We start from the raw sequence: 16,281 nt of genomic DNA, 5'->3' as shown, positions 1-16,281 counted from the left end.
TCTTAATTTTTACTGGTTTTGTTTTAGGTGTATTATAATGCCACCTTTGGTTGGTTTTGATAATCTTAAATAACTTACAGATTCGTTTGAGTTCTCATTTCATAGAAAACCACATCAAGTTCGTCACCCAACATTCACCTTGGATCGAAATGGCTTCCATTTGTAATGCGACAAACATCTCTCCTGAAGCCGATTTCATTCCAGACTGTAGCCAATAAGTAGTGCGTTATCTTTGCTGCTGCAGCGGTAATTCAAATTCATAGCTCAACAAGATCAGCAGGCGAAGGTGGTACACATTAAGCCAATCTTTAATAAAACCCCATACGAAAAAAGTAAATATCGGGGTATCGACGTAGGACTACCTCGATATCCTTGTATAAATTTTCCCTCTTATGTAATGTTCAATCATCAAGAAAAGAGTTTTTTACTTTAATACCTCCAGACGCGTTGTAAAGATATGCAAATTGATTATTCAAAACGAGAATATTTATCGCATTAATTAAATATAAATCGCCTTAATCTGGCTGGTAGCCAGACATATCTCTCTGTTAGCTTCCTACAGCAGTGCAGTAGGAGTCTTTTCCCTTAGGTAAACTGCTGATGTCGGTTGAACAAAGCAACCGCATCAAGGAACTCCCACACGGTCCGACAATGCGGTTCTCGCCACATTGACTTGCCGCTTGTGGTGGTCAATTTTTATTGAGTAAAAATCAGTTATATGATCCTTTGGTTCACGTCAAGCCATAGGTGCACCAAATGGCAAAGCCTTCCGTTTACCTTTCAACCATCCTGTTAAATATACAGAACAATTAGTGCATACTATAATATAAGGAGCCCATGTTGTATCCTGATCAATTTTACACTGAAAATACAAATGATATGCTTTTTTAATTAAAGGTGTAATGTTTTTTCAATTTAATTTTACAGTGAACTTACCACACGTACATAAAATAAGGCATCCACATCATTTACACAATTTTGAGTCATTGTTAACAAACTTTAGACAGCAATAAGACTGAACAAAATTAATTCATTCCTAAATCCAGTGCTTAATACAAACAACACAACAGTGCTTTCAGCTACATATTTTGACCAGCACAGACGTGTTTAATCTTGTCCATGACGGCTCTCTTTTCAGTATTAGATATGATGTCATAATATGCGATTATTATATGATTTAATTATTTGTCTAGTATTGTTTATTTATGGCTTAAAAATTATGTTAACAAAGTTAAACAATAAAAAATGAGCTAACAAAATACAATATAGGAGCTTAAAATGCTAACTATATGTTGAAAAACGAAAATAAATCTTTTAATTAAAATTTTTTCAAAAATTGTAGGTGATGTAAAGATTCTGAGTTCATATCCGTTTTCAATATCAAAAAACAAATTAAAATCATGTTTTCACAATGTTTTAATCATTTGTTGGAACCCAACCTGTGAAGAATGTTGTGCATTATAATAGAAAAACAAAGTCCCATGAATAGGTACCTTGTCCAAACATGATTGTCACATAAACACGTAGGTGGAGTGGACTTAATGAATAGTTCAAATGGCTGAGGATGAATTGTGAAGAGAACAAGAAAATGGTACTTCAGTTTGTTCTATCATACAATCGATAAAACTGTTGTAAATATTTTGTTATACAGGAAGAGTTTTAGAAAATACAGGTACCAGTAGTAAACAAAAAACCCTGTCATCATTTGCTTACAGACTGGAGATAGCTTAATTATTATGTAAAATTGGTATAAATACAACATCGACTAGAGGTCATACTAGTTCCAGCAAAGAAAAAATTAAAATCGTCAACTGATACTCTAGTTGATGTTCGTTTGGATAAATATGAACACTGGGGCCTGTACGTATAAAAAAATTAAAATGTAAAATTCCAAATTGTAAAGGATTTACAAGAGTAAATCCTTTGTGCACAGTGTTTACTTTATTTTGTGTTTCAATAACAAAAATAATTGTTTTATGAAATGTCGTATTGTTGAACATAATTAGACTGTGTATTTGTGAAGATAATGTAAAGTGATTTAGAGAATAATTATTGTGTTGGCTAAAGGATAGTATTATAATGTTAAAAATTATCAATATAAATCATTTTAAAAAAATAGCTTGTGGCTTATCAAAAATAGAGTATTAATTTTTTAAAAAGTGTTTTTCTTAAAGTCTGATTATAGGCATCTGTTAAAAACTAAAAAATAATTAAAAATAAAAATAATTTGAGATTCATCTTTTAAAAATATCTAACATTTTTATTTGGATATTTATTTACATATTTTGTTTTTTATTTTTTCAAATTTATTAAAATTGCATATTTTTAATTACATTGTTGAAAATGATAGTTTTTTATATGATTTAGCATTAGAAAATATTTTTTTAATAAAATTTAACTGTATAAACATATAAATAATTTAGAACCTAATAGATGGTTCAAAATGCATAAAGTAGCCATATAAAAAAAATTTCTAAATAATTTAAAAACTCAATTTTTAATTTTTTAACTATTTTTCTGATAAATTACACATTTTTTAAATTTGAAAATTCATGCATTGTTTGGTTAATATACAATCTAAATTAGTTATTAGCTGTAATATCCATTTTCATAATTTTTGCTGGAGAAGTTGTTTTTATTTAGAAGTTGTGATCAAAATTACATTAGTGGATTGTTAAAAAATTTATTTTCTAGCGATTTAAGTATTGATGTTGTGAATATTTTAAAACATAATTTATACAGCATGCTTCTGGTGACAAACATCTACATTATAAATTTACTTACATTAAATTTACCTTTGTAATATTTTCATTTTAATTAAAATAGCATACAAAATGAAGATATTTTTTTCATTTGGGTTTGGTTTAAATGCATTTATTAATCGCAATCAATTTTTTAATATTACGGCATAAAACACATTAGGGCCTGTAAAGGTTAAACTATAGGAATAGTATATGAACCTGGTTTTCCTACTATAAACAGTAATTATTGATAAAAGATTAGAAAATTGATAATTATCGGTAACATTTTAAGTAAACAACACAGTCATTAATGTTTCATGTGGTGCTACTGTACTATACATGCAATGGCAATGTCGAACAAAGTTGTTTGGTGTTCTCACAACAGTGTTGAAATGATGAAAGCTCTGCCCCTCATTTACTTTTAGATGTAATAGGCAATGGAGTAGGCATATAATTATTTGCGCTATATTATATTTTGAGTACCTACTCACTGTAAATAAATAAAGGTATACAAGGTGAAGTTGAATAAATAGACTTAAATAATTATCTGTATGGTTTTATAACATGTTCATTATTATTATTAAATATTTTTGAACAAATTTGTGTTATAACAAAACAAATATTGTTTTATTATTCTGATTAAATTATAATATGCACTCTCAAAAAAATCTAAGCACAAACCATGGAAGCAGCAAAATTAATTTTTCTGGCATTTGCCTTACAACCAAGGGAAACCATGGTAAAACCTTGGTCAGAACATCAAAAATATTTTAAAATATTCATTGTACAAAAAAAAAATAAAAGTTACAATCAGAAATAATTTAAGTTCTTCCAATTATATTATGTTCTGAAATAAAATCAATTAAAAAAGAAAAATCTCATATTTTTTTAACATATTCTTATCAGGAAGGGGCCCTACATTAGTGACCATCAAACATTTACAATTGTCTTTACACATTTATGATTATAAATATAAATAAGAACAAACCCTTGTTTTGATATACAGGAAATTAAATTTTAGTGCCTTAAAATATATTTGTTGGGCAACATGACAATTTTTCTTCAAAATATTAAAATATTTTTAGTTTTTCTTTTGTAGAAGAAATAACAACATATTTACATAAATAAAGAGTATAAAAGTTAATAAATGTTTTTAGTAATAAAATATTTCTTAATATAAATTAAACATACAACAAAATCCAAAAGAAATTAATCAAATAAATATAAAAAAATATTGTACGTTTAATAATAATTAAAGAAAAATTAATTTTACATAATATAAAACTAAGTATTATAATCTTGATGAATAATTTCTCCACAATATTTCCAAATAAGAATTTAAAACATTACAATACATTTAATAATGAAACAAAACATGATTCAAAATCATATATTATTATGTTTTTCATTTTACTTGAAACATTGATTTTCTGTATTCATTTTATAATTATTTACTAATAATTTTATATTTAAATAATTTCCTAATGATTTTCCATACGATTACATTAGGTCATCAGGAATGAAGCTGTATAAAAATTCAAGCAGATAGAAGAGTTAAAATAACACAAATACAGATGATAAGAATTATATATTAATTAGGTATTAACAATATCTAATCACTAAAACTGTTATACATCCTGATGCTCAGTTTCTTGTTCTTTGTACAAGAAACCAGGAGTTTCTTTACTTTTATATAGAAAAAAAACACTTTATTGAAATTCTTGATGGTACTTCACCAGACTCATCTTACACAGCCAACACAGGTCTTATGTCTTTTGCATACACAACATAGTTGCTGTGATTGTACATTTCAGTTCTTGCTCCTTGTTCAAGTCTCTTTATGCTTAATCAAATTTTGATTTTTCAAAATCGGTTCATTTTCTCTACCACCACTATAACTTTACACTCTGTATAGTCATTTGCTATGTTTCTTCCACCCTAAACGCTATCGTATGCACTTTTGCTATTTCATTTCAGCTTTGTTTTCTCTAAAATTTTCCTTACTTTTGGTTACATCAGTTTCCTTTAATTATTGTCATTCCTATACCTCAGTATCTTTCAAACGATCTTCCTTAGCCGGTTTCTGTTGAATGTATTTAACTTGATACCATTCACTGCATCTTTTGTCTTCCATGTTTCCGTCTAATATATTAACTCTACTGACTTTATTATTTCTATTTTTTAAATTTATTCGTTTGGCTTTCTATAGAATCTACTTTTGTAATAACTTGTAAACTTGTTCCTACTTAATTTTGCTTTAACTTCACATCAATCTCTTTTAGTTTGACTGTAATTCATTTACTTTTATTGTTTTATGGTACTTGACGCTTTTAATTTTTAAAAGTTTGTTACTTGCCCAGTAATATCGATCAATATAATTATACAGCCATCATAAAATTTAGTTATGAAGTTTATCATCTTGAAGTTTATGACTGCCATATGAAATAACTAAATTGATGTTATTGGAAGATTTGGCTTCTTAATTCTTGAATCCAATGATCATATGATCAGATCTTAAATTATAAGTGTTGTACTCCCTCTGTCTTGATGAAATCTGCAAAGATAAATAAATAGTCATTCAAATACTTGCATTAAAAAAAAAAAAAGATAAAATAAATAAACCTAAAGGATAATGTATCAATCATTTCACTGAGAAATGGATCAGTCGTGGAGGTCCACATTTCTGGGCACCAAGAACATTTTTTATAACACCTTTAGATTTTTGCATCTAGGGACAGATGAGAAATATCATATATAAAACTAAAATACATTCTCGTGAGGAATTAATTGTTTGCATTATGGATGCTGCTGAGAAACTTAAGGATAGCCCTGAAGTATTATAAAGAACTACAAAAGCAGTACAGAAGGGAGGTTTTAAAACTGGTGGGTTTGGTTTTGATTATTTGTTATAAACTGGTAGGTATGACTTAGTGTATTGTTTCTAAATTGAATTCTAATTTTTCTAAACTTTTTTTGTTTTATTTGACTTATCTTGCACCATTATGTACAGAATTACATTCTCTATTAGTTTTATTTAAACGTTTTACATGTTTCTTACCCATTTAACAAAGTTATTCTAGATCAAACATAATAACGGGTTTTTTACTCTAAATTATTGATTTTCATCCCAGATTTCTTAAAACCTTTTGCAGATACTGTTTTGGTAGCTATTTTATTCTATTTTTAAGGTAAAAAACACATAGAAATCACTAATTCTGCCCCTTAATTATTGTCCTATAAATTTTCAGTACCACCTCTTTCACCGGGATTGCTGAAACACGAGCGAAATCTTTCATTAACCGTTATTTACAAACGAAACATTTTAGCCGTGTTTAATAAATTTTTAATTTCACAAGCAGAATAAGTTATGAAAATCACGGAAAAAATTTTGATATACACAATCTGTATAACGTGATCTCAATTTCTAATTTGTTTTCTGTAGTCTCCGTGAATCACAGAGGGTATTACTTTTTACAAATCATATTACTACGATTTGAAAGTTGTAACTCGTGACTTCGAAATCAGCTGATTTGCAAAGACATGTACACCACTCCAACCCGGTTGGTATAATCTCAATTTAAAGAAAAAAAATATATATATAAAGATGTATTAAAAGTTCTATTACTTTTCAAGTTTACTTTGTAAAACATAAATTTTATATACAATAGCGGTTCTACTAAAATAATGAAATAAATATCTTAGACAAGATTGGTATAGTTTAAAACGTGAAAACTACCGTCAACAATATATGTTATGACCAACAGTTCTTTTTCTATTAGAGCTAAACAACATATTAATAGTATAAGATAGGCTGTTTCGAAAAATCCAATTATGCTAATTGGATTATAAATAATCCAATTATTATTGGATAATAATCGGATTTTAGCATTTATGCTAAAATTATAAATAATTTTATTTATATATCAGATTTTCCAACAATTTTTATAAAACCAGCAATCTCAAAAATATTATGTATATTTTTACAACAATAAATTAATAAAGGGACATATAAAATTTGAAGATGATTTTCTATTTAAATTAATAATTATCACGTTGCCTAACTTGATTATCTAGTTATGACGTCTTGTTTTGTTAATAATATTTTGTTATTTTTTGTTTACGTTTTTAATTTTAAAGTTTTAATTACAAAAAAATCTAACTCCTGATGATGGTCAAATTACCCAAAACGCTAGGGATATAATATAAACAGTTTGTAAGGTTGATTTTTATAACAAATTATTTAACCTAACTTGCTACTTTATAAATAAATGTTTTTTTTTCTGATCAAAACAAATTATAAAATAAATAGATGTGTAAATAAATATTATAACTAAATAGATGTGTTTAAAGTTCATATTAATTATTTAGTCAAACACATGAAATTACGTTAAGGTAAATTAATTAATTATAAAATATTAACAGTAAAGAAATCGCTACTGAAAATCATTTTGAGCATATACTAATATCTGTACATGTAGAAGTGGACGTAGATAAATCATGTAATCGTCTTTTTTTTAATTCATCAACAGAACAATATTGTTTGTGTAAAACTAAATCTTTTAATTGTAAAATAAGCTGATTATAGTTTCCTTTTTCATAAAGTATGCCTCAATAATGATCTGAAAGCACTTTTTTGTATTCTAAAAGGTTATGTTTTTAAAAAGCCCACAAATTTGACTTTACACATGATACGAGAAAATATTTAGGCATAAAAATAATTGATAATGAGTACAAGCTTAGTGTTTTATAAAGATGCTTCAGAGTAAAACTGTTCACTCTATTTTGTTAAACAAAATCAGATTTTCATCCCACAAGAATTTTATAAAATAAAAAACCCAAAGGTTTTGCTTTGTGGATAACAAAATTAATATATATATATATATATATATATATATATATATATATATATATATATAATGAGAATTCTAGCCACACAATCTGCAATGTTATGTTTAACCAAGAAGCACAATGTGACAGTTTTATCCATATTTTAAGTTACATTGTTTCAATCCATCCAGTGAAAATTTTTTTAAGCTGCAATTGTGAAAGATTCAATCCATTTTTATTAATTATCTTCAGAAATAGATACAGCTGTGTCATCTGTGAAAAGAGTTGTAATGAATGGCTCGAGAATTTGCAGCAGATCATTAATAAACAATAAAGAAAGCAAAAAGTTTTCCCTGAGGCACTACACACTCTACATCTTGAGCGAGGACCTAAATTTACATGTGTATTCTTGGCAAATGATAAAATCTTACTACTTGTGTACAATTGTGAGGTAAGACTTGAAAAGCAAGTTTCTTTTCAGATACTGTTACCACAGCTACTAAGTTGTTTTATCGGTATAAATAAATGTTTTCCAATATTTCAGAAAATTGAAAATGAAATTTTTTTGTCTTAAAGAATTTAAAATATTTTCCTAAAACCGTGATAAGCTACGTCTTTTAAGACATGTATGCTAATGGAAATATAAAAATTAGATTACCTTATAAATATAATGGTGCACTTGCTGTTAAGCTGCCCCGTCAGTACACTGCACAATAATATTTATCAAAAATAAACATAGCAATATAAGTATATACTTTCTTTTAGTTATCACACATTTGAGTATGATATTTTAAGTACGTGATACACACATCTTACTCTGGTCAAGTAGCACTTGGATAGGTAATGCTGAACATACTTTAAGAACAGATTCAGTATATGAAAAACAGAATAAAAGTTCATTTATTACCATCAAAAGTTCTATATATCTACATTAACTGTCCCATTTTTGTTTTTCTAAAAATTATTTCTCAGTAAGTTTTGAGGTATCTTGATAATATTTTATATAGTTATTACATTTTCTGATAAACAAGTATTTGTGACAAATAAAGCTTCATTTTGTAATAAATTTAACAATAAATTAAGCTCTAAAAAGAGAGAATAACTACAGTGAAGATTAAATTGTAAAAATTATTGTTTGCAATAGTATTGTAATGTAATTTACATATAAATTTATGGTAACAATATTTTAAAAGTTACAACCACCATATCCCCATTTTTTTTTTTGTGTTTTTGTTTTCTTTTAGTTCACAAAAGTTATTTGAAGGTCAAATGAAAAATAAAATATTTGTAAAATTAAGAATGTAATATACTACTAAGAAAAAAGTAATGCTACATAATAACAGAATGATCTCAGAGAAAAATGTTAGATTTGAAGGTGTAATAAATCATGAAAGTGTATTTTATATGACTGCCGAGAATAGATTGGAACTGACAGATTACGTCGATGGTGGGTTACATCAACAGCAGCTGGAAGGTTTGTTCATTTTTTTTTTAAATTATGGTGTGATAACAAATCTTTCCACCACTGTACCTGTCCTGAACAATATTACAAAATGCCAAAAGTCTGGTTTAAAATAAAATTTTTATTTACTAGTTAATAAGTAAACTGTGATGATTATGTTAATTTTCAAACAATTATTACCTCTTCATCTCATATGTTCTATTAAAATTATATTTTTGGGCTTAACTGTTAAAAATTTTATAACAAAATGACATCATTTATTAAAATATAATTTTAAACTAAGTTATGGCAGATTCTACATGCAAATGCAGCTACAGAAATTTTTAGTGGATAACAAAGTAGATTATTTTCTACCATAATTTACAGGTAAGTTACAAATAAAAATCATGCCTGAAATTGAATTAATGATTTAAAGGTGTTTTCATTTTGCTTGATTCTCTTAACACTTACTCAAAAGAATAAGTGATTTTTATATTGTTTGAAACTTATAATATTCCAGCAAATTTTGTAAATTCTGCTAAAGAATATCGGTGATTATAAATGAAATTTCTGGACAATGAAAGTGAAAATGTCACTCTTATCCCAAAAAACTTAAAAAATTTTCCCTTTAAAATTAAGTAGATCGTTTCTCTCTTTGGTAGATACATTGAAACCAACCAGGATATGCTGCATTTCTTATATGAAGTAATCTAAAAGACTTGAAGTTAACTTGGAACTTTCAATGTTATCCAAATTAATCGCTTCATTACTAATATTGTATTGATCTTCAAGACAAATAATTTTTGATATAATGTAATTTAATTACATTTATAAACTTTGATATAGAGCTAATCCTTCAAATATAATAAAATAAATAAAAATTTGTAGAATCAAGAAGCGATGAGTTAATCCCAGGTTTTCATAATCCTTTTGAGTATTTTCTCTGAACTTACAAAACCTATGGAATGTTTTTTCTTAGAGCCCTTCCAATCTTCTGTTACAACTGTCTTCCCCTCTCTAACAGCTGCTGGACACTTAAATGTACGTTGATGTTACCACTTTTCTACATTAATTTTTTATGGTTTTTACTTATTGTGTTGCTCATTTTATATATTATAATAATTAAATTAAAAACTTACCGATTTACAGTTTCCTCTCCAATCTAATTTAATGAAAATGAAGATTCTATTTCTGATTAAATTCTGGGATAAAAGTCCTCCATATCAGTACTCCTTCTGACATTGCTGAAAAAGAAAAATTACCAGTTTAGTTATTATTAAATTATTGCAAATAAATAGCAAAGAAGTCTACAAGTTGTATTAGTATAATTATTTGTTTAATGAAAAGTTCACACATAATTGTGAATACAGTTTATAAATAAATTATAAAATTATCTTTATGCTTTATGTTATGAAGAAATTCAGTGAATTAAATTATAAGAAATGTAAATTAATTCATCAAGATATCCAAGTCTAGTATGTTGTGCTTTTAATATAATAATTTGCCTGGGAAATAAGTTTCATAAGCAGACAAATATCACTCTGTTAAGGGGACATTAAGAAAGTAGCTATTGCCTCTGTACAAGAGATAAATCCAGAATTTTATCAAAGACAAAGTTCAAAGATGTAATTGATATTCATGGAATCCATATGAGGAAAAGGGGTTCCAATCGACTCAAGAAGTCTAATTCACAATAATAATAATAATTAATATTTATATGTCTCTGAAGGTGTCACAATTCAACAGATAACCTGACATGACACATATCTATTCCCAAAAAAAAACACTGAGCCAGTCTTAATAAAAACTCAACATCACGAATTAGGCTTGCTGAGGAAAATGGATATTTTAATTGTTTTTCTGATGCCTTTACCTCAAAATTATTGCACATCAGCACGAAGTTAACTAAACTGTAGCTGATATTCAGCCCTGAAATTGGTCCTTTTACTCTAATTCACATTGAATGGTTATATTGTGTCATAATAAATGTAAAGAAATCAACTTTATATGGTATCACTTGTATCTTGCATGACTTGTATAACACAGAAGTCACAGATTTGGAATTTACTATGTAATCACTTGTTCAACCGCTTCTTCATTCTGTTTAGTGCTTGTAAAGGAGCAATTGATGAAAGACATGATGTTATCGCCGTTTCCAACTTGTAATTCAGTGTTTTGTAATTCATTTTTATGAGCAAGCATACAGTGAAACTAAAATCTGCAGATGATAATCTTGTGTTTATACTAATATTATGAATGACATTGTCATGATGCCAGAAAATAAGAGAGAAGTGAACCATACAAATTCAGATGATATTATTGAACTGAAAAATGATTGTCACAACATTTTGGGAACAAAAGAATCTACTAGCAGAATTGATGGAGCTTGGGACTGCAGCCGTATCAGAGTCTTATTATGAATTGAAGGATGTTAGACAAATCAAACTGTGCAGGCTGCTCTCGATGGCTGTTATTTTTCTGAATGAAAATGCATAACCTTACGCTATAAGCCACTCAAAGGCTTTAGTTGTCGGTTGAAGTTGAAGATTTTTATTGTTTGGATACTGCTTGAATACCTTCTCTTTATTAAGATAAAGATTTGTCTGTTAATCGGTATAATGAAACTAACAAGGGGCTCAGAAATGGATGGGTGGTGGATTTTTAAAATCATTTCTACAAAAGTCGGTGTTGTGGTGTAACAAGTGCCCAAGAGTGGAAATCGACTAGAGGAAACTCTAGTGCAGATACGTTTATAAGATATAGTGATCCAAATAACAAAATATTTAGACACTGTTTTTTTTCTTACCAGAATTCATGTAAATGCCATATTTGTCTATACATTGTGGAGAATGGACTTTTCACGATAGCTTTAGATTTTTACTAAAGTAAAACTTGCCAGTTTTTATCCATTTGTCCTAACATTGCATAAGAAGATCTGAACATTTTTTTGTAGTTAAGAATTACATTAAACCTGATTGAAGTTTAGATATTTATTTTAAAACAAGATAGAGGCACCACAGCCGTTATGGTAATTTTTTTTAAATTTATTTCTACTTACTTAGGAAGAAATTGTAGTTTAAAAAAAGTCAATAAAATAATTAGAGACATTTATATATGTCATTTGCCATAAACAAAGTATTGAATGTGATAAGATATGAGATACAAGTCTCACAAAACGGCATTGCCATTGTCAAGAAAAAAGCATTTCACGCCAGGCTTAATAAGGAAAGCGATCTTCTACCCAGAGTAGGCCAAGCCCACTAAAATACAAGAAATCTTTCACCTGTACAAGCGACACCTTCACTCTGTTCAACACTGGGACTGATCGCGTATGTAAATCGATATTCTTAATGAAAGTGACAGATCAACAGATCTCTTGCATCTGTTGTGCTTTATATGCATCACCGCATTGTGATTGTGATAGATTATGTAACAATTATTTAACAATAAGTTTTCCTAAATCGAGTGATGAATAAATATTTTTGAGGATAAACTTAGCAAATGTGAATTAGCTGCATGGAAGTTCTTCAAAGACATTGTTGGTGATTTCTTAGGCAACAGAAAATATGAAAACTATGTTTTTTTGTTAATAAGCTATTAAAAAACTACAAACATTTAGCATGTAGGATGTCATTAAAAATTCATTTTCTACATTTCCACTTAGACTTTTATCCTGAAAATTTGGGCTCTGTCACTGATGAGCAGGGAGAGTGTTTCTGTCAGGATATTCTGACCATGAAGCATCAGTACCAAGGAAGATGGGATCTAGAATGATTGACGACTATTGTTGGTTTTTATTTAGAGATACTGATCAAACATCGCACGAGTGAAAAAATTTGTCAACATATTTTAAAAATTCAATTCCAATGATTTAAATGTTTAAAAACTGTATTGAATATATTTCAATTCATTTGTATTTGAATAAACAAATATTTAGGCGATTTAAATAAATTATAAATGAATACACATAAAATAACTTTTTTGGAATATTGTTATCCTACTGATTATGCATTTATTGATAAATAAAACGGTATGTATCTAAAAATGCAATGTATTACACAAAATTTTGTAAGTTTTGAATTCAGCACCCAAAATTTGTTAAAATCACCATGTACAATTCTAGATATACATATTTTTTCATGTTTTACTGCGTTTTAAAAATTCTATTAGACATTTACGGTACTTACTTTTTATTCAATCCAGATTTGAAACTACGGTTGATAGTTACTTTAATTAAAATTTTCCTTATCTTCCATAATTATTCTCCACTTTCAATATTACATTTGAGAATCAGTAACCATTTTTTTGTCACAGCTTCCATGAATTTAAAAGTACTCCTGGTACAGCACCTACAACTCAAAATCACTTGGCAAAAAGATTAGTAATGCACTTAATATGAACTGTTAATTTTTTTTTTTTTTTTTTTTTTTTTTTTGCGTAGGAGGAGGAAAAAGCTCTTCCAGCCACCGTCTGCGCCCGCAACAGACGATAGTGTCGGGCTCTCACCGACTAAAAAACCTCCCCCTTAGGGAGGAGGACCCTATTAGGGATTGGGATCGCGGACGCTACTTAACTAACTAATAATAAAATAATATCTACGTTGTACCTGAAAAAAATACACAGCATATACAAAATTTAAATATATTTTCATAAAACTTAATTTACACTGCTTATCTAAGTAATTTTAATGTAAAATTTATGTCAAACCTGAAATAGAAACATACACAAAAATACACATAAAAAATTCCTACAGATAAGTTCCTATCAGGGAACCCTACTGGGACTTGGGACCTACCGCGATTTTATCAGAATATTATACTATCAACTTAAAAACTACACAACTTATTTTTAACATGCAAATTTATAATATTAAACAATAATAACAAAAATAAAATTTATGTCGAACCTGAAATAGAAACATAAACAAAAATACACATAAAAAATTCCTACAGATAAGTTCCTATCAGGGAACCCTACTGGGACTTGGGACCTACCTCGATTTTATCAGAATATTATACTATCAACTTAAAAACTACACAACTTATTTTTAACGTGCAAATTTATAATATTAAACAATAATAACAAAAATAAAATTTATGTCGAACCTGAAATAGAAACATACACAAAAATACACATAAAAAATTCCTACAGATAAGTTCCTATCAGGGAACCCTACTGGGACTTGGGACCTACCGCGATTTTATCAGAATATTATACTATCAACTTAAAAACTACACAACTTATTTTTAACATGCAAATTTATAATATTAAACAATAATAACAAAAGTAAGTACCTTTAGTAGAAAATTATCCTACAGTAAAAGGAAGTACCGCAATGTAAGGAGGGCCACTTACGTTGCAGCTCTCCCTTAGAATATTAAATGAACCGTTGAGTTACCTGAAACAAAAGAAAATAAGACAAATTCAATTAGCGGTTGCGAAATTAGTTTTGTTTTAGTTATTAAATTCATTACATTTATGATAGCATTGACCCTTTTCAAACAAAAATATTTATTAGGAATGATTAGGTGGTCTATTTTTACTCCTTAAATATTTAGCCTGAGGTAGAACTATTTATATAGACTTTTTTTTACAGAAATAGAATCGCTAGCTAGGTAGGTACATAAGAAAAGCTATACCCTCCTCCAGACTAGATAGATACAAAGAAAACTGAATTTTTACATCCCACATCGTTAGATATCCAGTGAGAAATCATTGAAAAACACCATTTTAATATCAAGGTGGAAGAAAATAAAGGAAAAAAGTGGAGGTTAGAAAGGAGTAATCCACAGAAGGATTGCTAAACAAGACAACTCGCTCAAAGAAATTCTAAGCCCCCTTTAAGGCAGCAGGGATTCCTCTCGTACAAGATCAGAGCACTTTTACCAAGAATAGAAGCAAAAAAATTATTCTGAATTTAGGTTCACTGATATAGATGGTAACAGATCTATCCAGGAATGTGTGTTATATAAACCTATTGAACCAAGCTAAAATTTTCAGCTAAGAATAATGTTGAATGGTAACAAAAATCGATACGGGACACCACCTGATCCTTTTACTAATTTTTATATTATTTTTTTAAATCATGCTTAATATTTTTATAGAATGAAATGCATCACTTATTTTCTTATTATTTCTACAATTTTATATAGGTTTCCAGTTGCTTTGATTGCTCTGGTATTTAAAATTCATGAAATATTTATGTACCATCTACTTTTATTCTACAACAAGTTTTGACAAAGAGGTGCGAGCATGGTTTCATTAAATTTTCAAACCGCTGTCAGGCAAGAGATTCATCGCCAAAGCAAGCAAAACAATAAAGGACTAAACAGAATTTCCATGTCAAAAAAGAAAAAAACTTGTGAAACTACTTCTAAATTTTCACACAGTATATCTTCTATTAAAATAATACGTTAAATGAAGATATCGCTTTGTTTCATCAATCAAAACCAGTTCTCTATCTGTAAACGTAGATAAAATTCATTTTTATTATAATTAAATGTTTGGGGGTATCTAAGGAAAAGTTGACTGTCACGGCAATAATTTTATTCTTATTTCATTTATTTTACACAATGAAATGTCTCAAAATCAATTGCTTTTCATGGCTATTCTTTACATTATAAACAAATAATTGTTGTGTACGATAAGAATAATTTAGTTAAATTATATATTGCATTTCAATTTTATAACAATGATGAAAAAAATCAAGTGATGTACTGTTAACTGATAAATACTCAAAATATTATTAGAAAGGTTTAAAATATGAATAACAGTCTTCTTGAAATATAAGCCAACCAATGTATTAGATAATCTTATGAAGTTTCATTGCAGTAACTAACAAAATTCATAAAAATTTGTATATATATATAACATTATATGAAATTATAACTTATATTCTTCTTAATTGATTTGTATTTTTTTTTGTTTATAAATATTTTCACAACTACATTTATGTTCATAATATCATTTAAAATTTCACAATGATAACATTATAATTTATGTTAAAAAAGAGAAATCATTAAAAAGAATAAGTTTTAATGTAATAAAAATAGAATTTAATACAGACTGAAGATAAAATATATAGAAGAAACAGATAAGGCACTGACCAGATACTGGCATATCTTGATATGTAATGTTACTAAGTTTCTTCTCTTTATTATACTGATGTTTCATTTGTTGCATTTATATTGTAATTTGCCACACAAAATATCTGTGTTTCGCATGACATTTAATGCCAGATCTACATAAAATTATTAAAAAAGTTAGAAATAA

This window comes from Lycorma delicatula, chromosome 1 (genome assembly GCF_047948215.1).
Source record: "Lycorma delicatula isolate Av1 chromosome 1, ASM4794821v1, whole genome shotgun sequence".
NCBI lineage: Eukaryota > Metazoa > Arthropoda > Insecta > Hemiptera > Fulgoridae > Lycorma > Lycorma delicatula.
This window is presented reverse-complemented; position numbering follows the sequence as displayed.